Here is a 7587-nt window from a genome sequence, read left to right as displayed (position 1 = left end):
TTCTTCTCATCTGTGTTAGACTTCCTAGTTCTACGGCAGAACGACTTGTGCACATGCGTCGTGGTGCTCACGTGAACAGTGTCGGCCAATGGTAAGCCAGGGTTCTGAAAACTCTGTACTGTTTGCAATATGTGAACAGCGTAAGAGTCTGACACAGGGTAGAAGAAATTGTTGAATTAAGTAATTTTTTTTGTTTTATTGCGCACACAAAGTATTTTCGTGGCTTAATAACATTAAGGTTAAACCACTGGAGTCACATGGACTATTTTAACGACGTCTTTATTTCCTTTCTGGCCCTTGAAAGTGTTCGTTACATTGCTGTCTATGCAGGGGTCAGAGAGCTCTCGGTTTTCATCAGAAATATCTTCATTTGTGTTCTGAAGATGAACGAAGGTCTTACGGGTTTTAAAGAGGAATTAATGACAGGATTACATTTTTTTGGGTGAACTAACCCTTTAACAACTTAACATTTAGAATTACATTGGCTTTTACATTGTTTTTCTTCAATATATGTCATTGTATGTATGTATCTACTGTATATTGTATGTCGCTTTGGACAAAAGCGTCTGCTAAATACCTTAACCATACTTCACCAAATTTGACATTAATTAATTAATGAAAGTCGTAATGTTAAACTGCTGTCCGTCAGACTATGGCAATAGCTGGGTCTCCATCCAACTTTTTAATGTACATTTGAAAAAGAAATCCTGACTGGAAAAAAATGCACATAAAATATTCTAATGTGAATAAAAACTTTTATGTGGATTGACTCGATATTTCGTTGAGATAACAGAGCTGATGGAAATGCTCTCTAATTAGAAGGTTTTTTTTTTGAGTGTGCCAAATTTGTACGAATGCACTTAATGAGCAAATGAGTTGGATGGAAACCTGTCTATTGACATCAATGCATATAGTATATCATAGAGCCTAATAATACTGGACAAAAAGGAAGTGATTAATGGGACTTTCCATATGAGAATGATAGATCTATTTTCTTTATTAGTGTGTAAACAGTTTAAACATACCTTTGGACAAATTCAAGAGTTCTTGAGGCCTCTTTAGGATACTGCAAGTTGATGTCGTTCCATGGACATCATCCACTTGTCCGCATAGTGTCTCTCCTGAAAAGCATTACAATATGATAACTAAAAGAGCACTAGAAAACTGCACGACATAAACACACACAAGTGGCGATGTTGGCATGCAGAATTCCAGCACAGTGCTATTAAACAAAAAAGGGAAGAATATACCTTGCACAATTAAGCAAGGTGTACTGGGCAGGGTCTCTCTCTGGATATCAGCAGCTGTGGCATTGGGCTAGGGAATAAAAATGTAAACATTACAAAAGGTAAATTACACAGCAGATTCCAATTACTATTATTTTAATATTTCATACAGTATGCCAGGCAGCCATATATAATTTGAGACAAAGAAAATGGTCCACTCACAGAAAAAAAAAAGAGGCAAATATTTGTAATATACTGTATGTATGCTACACCATCTAAAACAGTTAAAGGATGTTAGCCAGTCAACTCCCTATAGCGGTTCAGACTGTCTATGGAATATTAGAATAATTTTGAATAGATAGTCTGTGTGAAGACTATATTATCAACACAATGGTATTGCACAAACAATTTACAAAATAACTGTTGGAAGAGAGAACGAGCCAAAGTAAGTGTGTGTGTGTGTGTGTGTGTGTGTGTGTGTGTGTGTGTGTGTGTGTGTGTGTGTGTGTGTGTGTGTGTGTGTGTGTGTGTGTGTGTGTGTGTGTATATTTGCAAGTTATACTCACATGAGCCTTAATAATGTAGATGGTCTTGCTGCCATTATTTACTTAATAGACATCCAAGACTTCACCCACACCTGTTGTCAATTACAAGACAGCAAAACAGAAGTCATAATAACGTTACAATAGCCTGACTGGTAATCAATGCAATAATAACCTGAGCTAAGGAAGCTGACCGGGCTACTAATGTTTATTTTTACAGTCTAACTTTAGTCTAGTGGGCCAATGTTAATGATGCTAACATTTTTTGAGCTATCGTCATTGTGGTGGTTTTCCATTAGTTACTAGTTCAGCTTGCCTCAACTGTATTCCCCATGTTTGCTTTTCCATTGTGAAAATCTCGTGCCTTGTGGCTGTAAGGTAACTGTGACTGTAACGTTACCCGTCGAGGTAACAAGGCGAGCCGATGAGATGACGTTCAGATCAACGGCTCTGGTTCTGATATAATTTACAACAAATCCGTGTCTGAAATAACGTTAATCCAGCTAGGAGCCGATGTGCAGCTAATTTACTCCCGCGGCGGTGTTACAGCTGCTGCTGAGTTTGTTTACGTTAGTAACTTATATGATTCCTTCGATGTTGACCGTTCAGGGCAGCGGTGAAGTTCGCGTCTTACTCTATCCAACTTAACTAACGGTGAAGTTAGTTCAGGAGGTTTCTACCGGGAGCGAGCGAGTCGAGGCGAGCTAATTTTAGTAAAGGGACCTAACGCTAATGTCGCGGAAATTGACCAAACTAAACAAACAGCACTCACTCAGATCACCGGTATTAATATATCCACAGACTTATAAAATAAATGTCATGTTACATACCTGAGATGTTCCTTCTTCCAAAAATGGTTGAATACTGCTGGTACCGTTGGCCGGCTGGCCGCGTAAATTTCGAAATTCAAACAGCAGCGATCCCACAATGCTATGCGGTTGCTGTAAAAGAACGCTTCTACAGTGTAGTTACAATAATATTACAGGACTGACCAAAAATTTCCCGTCATGCATTTGCATTTACAGGAAAACCGTGAATACAATACGTTGTTGTAAAATTTATTGTAAAAATTACATCAGTTGCTAACAGTGTATATATATATATATATATATATATATATATATATATATATATATATATATATATATATATATATATATATATATATATATATATATATATATATATATATATATATATATATATATTTTTTTTTTTTTGTATTTTGTGTTGTGAATCTATGAGTCACTGCCTTCCTTCAGTGCTTCAGACAAACCATTGTTGTGTGCATTTAGAACTGAATTAAGAATGCTGAATTGCTGGATTTTAAAAAGTAAATTTTGGAATTTGAATTGAGATAGAAATTGAAAGATAGAATATTGTAATTCAATTTAAGGAAGTTAAATATTTACTTATTTTTGTTTGTCTCAAAAATGATTAAAAAAAATCCCCTATGCATTTCCACTTTTGTGCAATTTCATTGCAATTGCAATTCAGGCAATTCCTCATTCCAACATTCCAACATTCCAGTTCAGCATGTATGTGGACAATTTAAAAGAATCGATCACCCAAAATTAAAAAATCTGTCATCATTTACTCTCCATCATGTCATTTCAAACCTGTGACTTTCTTTCTTCTGTGGAAAAGGTATCTGAGAAAAGCCACAATGTCTCTCTTTTTTCTTTTTTTCTCCATTCAGTGGATGTCAGTGGTAACCAAAACTATTTGGTTACCAACATTATTCAGATTATCTTCTTTCATGTTCCACAGAAGAAATTCATACAGTTGTGGAAATGACACGAGGGTGAGTAAATGATGACAGGATACCTTTTTTTATACCTAAACTACCTTTTGAAATTCAAATTCAAGAACAGAATTGGAGCCAATTTCAGAATTTTGCTCCATCCTCTTATGGAAACACAATGCAAAAACATGCACATCAACACCAATGCAGTAGTGTCTAGACATCCTTCTTCCACTGTTCTTGTCCAAACAAAGAGACCTCAGTGAGGCTGGCCAGAAAACCATATGAGCTCAGATCTCCATAACGGTTGGACATCAGCCATTCTTTAACTACAGCCAATTTTTTTTTTTTTTATTATTTTAAAAGTTTTTTCCCAAGTTACTTCTTGCGAAGAATGCTAAGACAGTCTCCTGAATCTGCCTAAAACTTTGACAAAACTTTTGGCAGTTCTTCTTGTTCACGTCCCCCACTGATCTCATTGGACTTATCCTCTCCCATTTCCGATTCTTCAAAAAAATCAGTTCAAAGCCTCCTGGGTGCACGTTCCCACATCCAAATCTTCTAGTGTAGAAGTAACAATTTCTGCTGTGTAACAAGTTGACTTGCAGGCGATAGTTTTCATCTGAATAAAAAAAAAAAAAGAAATAAGTTAATGATTTCCTGATTTCATAAACTTTAAAGGGTAACTTCAGTGATTAAGCATTAGGCTTTGTATCCCGGTAGTATATTCAAATGATGCATTTTATTTCTAGAAAAAATCCTCCGATTACGTAAATATCGTCATTTTGCGTCATTTTGCGTCATTTTGCATATCGATTTTTTGGCCAGAGGCTAAAGACTATAGCCACTAGATGGAGCTGTTCCGCATGTTATCAACCCACCCATAGAGGAGAGATCTCACGCACAGAATCTAAGACACAGACGGCCGCACGGACATTCATAACGAAGCAATGCAGAGCAAAGTGAGTGTTTCAACTTTTCAATGAATTCCTATGATAGTTTAGCTTCCATATGCGATCAGAAAACATGCCAGACTGGCGCTTAACGTTACCTCAGCTCTGCTCAGCTCTTCGTGATGAACGAAATCTGACACTGCTGCATCTGTGCCGTGACTTTTGTTCGGCTCACTCACACTTTATTGAAAAGACACGTTCAGTTTTTAATTTTAGTGTTTATTCTCTAACTGAACGAAATGATTGTATTACTATGAAGATCAAAACGACGGTGTATGAAGTAGGGCAGCGAAGCAAGTGCATTCTGGGAGTTGTTGTCTTTCATCCACATGAGACAAAAATACATTTTCTGTCTTTTCTCAGTCTAGAAGGCACCAAATTCGAAAATAATTTCACATTTCTACTAAATAAATGACCCAGTTTAAATACAAAGCTTAATGCTAAATCACTGAAGTAACCCTTTAAGCTTAAAGAGCCCTTGTCAGAGTGTGAAACCTCCAGTTCATATTATCACCCTGCATTACAAGACGAATCAATAAAGCAACAAGCTACAATCATCGGATTAAGCAAATTGGAAAAGTAGAAAAAAAACAGCACAATTGCCAAATGTGTGGATGTAGTGTTGGTGGTAAACATCCTTGATCAATGTGGCACAGCTGTGGATTCTTACCAACCTCATGAAAATTTAGCACTGACATTGTCCTGCTATCCATGAGTACAACGTTTTGTGAAATATGGAAATTGCATTCTCAATATATATGTAATTTTTGTAACATGAATGATCTGTTCTGGATTAGTTTAATTGTGTTTTGGTTCTGTTTTCCCTGTTCCTGTTTTTATGTGTGACTGCATCCAAAATCACACACTTCCAATATAGACGAAAAACAGTATGTGACAAAAGAAGTATGTCTTAAATCATATAACTCATGAAGGAGTATGCAAACCTACTTCTGGCGAGATTTTGAAGTGAGTATACGATGGACACTTTACTATCCCATGAGGCCACGGGAGATGATTTGTGCATGGCAGTAAAGTGACGCAACTGACTCTGGTAAGTCACGTGATAATGACAACATGGTGCATGTACATCCAGATTTTATTCATACTATTGTCACAATCACAAGTGAGAGTGCCCCTGATTACCACCTGAGGGCACTCCACCCCGGACTGTCACTCCATCACAAACTACATTACCCATAATCCTTTGCCCGGACTCATCATTTCTGAGCGTTTCCTTGGTTTCATGTCTCTGGTTTTTGGATTTCTTGCCTGTCTCTCCTGCCTTGTTTGCCTGTGTGGACTGCTTGCCTGTGTATGACCTTTTGATTGTTTTTGACTACGATTGTGGATTACCCTCTCAATAAAGCTGCGTTTGGATCCTCAACCTCCTGACTCAGAGCAGTACGTTACAGAAGACTTAGCCAATATGGATCCAGAAGTTGAACTAGTCCGTATGCGCCAAGGTAACCGTACACTTGAAGAACACATTCAGAGGTTCCTGGTCATTGCTAATGATTCTGATTTACCAGACTGTGCTCTCATAGACTTTTTCTTTTTCTTGAATAATCCAATATAAAAAATAAAATACAGCTTAGTCTTCACTGTATTAATTAAACATATGCTGATTCTGATAGCTGCAAAAGTTATTCAGTCAAGATCAGTGAGTGATTTTCTCTTTGTCTTTTGTTTGATTAACATTAAGCACACAGACGAAAGCAAGTTTATTAGGCTGTTGTCACTTTAAGAGCGGCACAAATCCAATATACACACGCTTTCTTTCTCAACTGTACAGTTCACTTAAGACATAATTGATAGTATTTAAGTAAATACTCACTAAGACGGGCATTTTGACATCATATTGTGTTTATTTAGCCATATAAGCAGTGGAAGATTTTGGGATCACAGGCTGTTCGAGAGGCGGCTTTCTGTGCGCATAAGTACTACGCTTATTGCATTTTTTAACATTAAGCATGTCACACGTATATGTAATAGTCATGTGTTATACTCTCTGCTCTCTGCTCTCTGACTTTTTGTTAACTTTTGGAGTATGAAAGGAGATGGAAATACATATGATTCAAAGCAAGAAGGATTCAAATTACAACTATAGGCTCCAAAAAATAGTTCCAGAGTTATAATAAAAAATAAATAAATAAACATTTTCTTATTATAGCACCATCTAGTGTCTAATTGTTTTATTTTATAATTTTTGTCTTTATTTTTTTCGTGTACGTATGAGTAGTGGGTTTAATTAGGAAACATTCTAGTTTGGGGTTTTTTACAGTCTCAGATGGTCTGCATAAAAATAATGAAGAACAAACACAACAAGGTTCCAGCCGCTTTGATGGTCATTTCCATCCGGGACACTGTGAGCTTTTATGGGGCCTCAGAGACCCAAGTTGTCCAGCAAACAGTTATACAACATCTCAGAGAGTCCCCCTTCAGTTTATTCTGCTCTTAGTACTAATTTAAACATGAGATTTGCCTATACAATGAAAAGAAATAATGGCTCAGTAATCTTATAGTGAAACTGTGCTTTACATTACTATATCTATAATGCAAGCAAGTAGATATATATATGATATTCAATTATTATTACATGTTTTAATTTGATTCCAAACAATGGTCACCAAAGACTATAATGGCAAAATATTTTTTTTAAATCTCAGAAGTGAAATGATTGCACAACCTTAATCAGTGCAAGATTACAATTTGTATGTCTTCACAATGGCAATGACTCAAGTTTACACAGCTTTTCAGCTTCTGATTGAGAATAAAACAAGTCAAGAAACTCACAGGATGCAAGGCATAAGATTTTTCTACATGAGACAACCAAACTCGGTAAATTCTCCACTGTAAAAAATTAATCATTGGTCTTGTAATTTTCACAATTTAAATTGTGTATTTTTTCTTAATAAAATTGTGGTTTAGTGTTGTATAATATTAGAAAATATTGAGAACATTTCACTAATAAGGCCACAAGATAAGGCCTGTTTTTTTTTTAAGGAAATGTAAAACATGTTGAGGCTTGAATTGAGGAAGCTGATAAAGCTGATAAAATTAAGGGGGAAAAGGCTACCTATTTATTTTAAGATAATTTTCTCAATTGTGCAGTTTCATGCTTT

General features: G+C 36.1%; 1 long non-coding RNA gene across 1 annotated transcript; it reads right to left on the bottom strand.

Annotated features, from left to right (window-relative positions):
* Nucleotides 1-1048: 1048 nt before the first annotated feature.
* Nucleotides 1049-1909, bottom strand: LOC307125293. Its single transcript, XR_013816369.1, has 3 exons — nt 1793-1909; nt 1251-1317; nt 1049-1121 (listed from the first exon to the last, which is right to left on the bottom strand). It is a non-coding gene; the product is annotated as an uncharacterized lncRNA (long non-coding RNA).
* Nucleotides 1910-7587: the final 5678 nt, after the last annotated feature.

This window comes from Gobio gobio (assembly GCF_949357685.1).
Source record: "Gobio gobio genome assembly, chromosome: 4".
Lineage (NCBI taxonomy): Eukaryota > Metazoa > Chordata > Actinopteri > Cypriniformes > Gobionidae > Gobio > Gobio gobio.
This window is presented reverse-complemented; position numbering and strand designations above follow the sequence as displayed.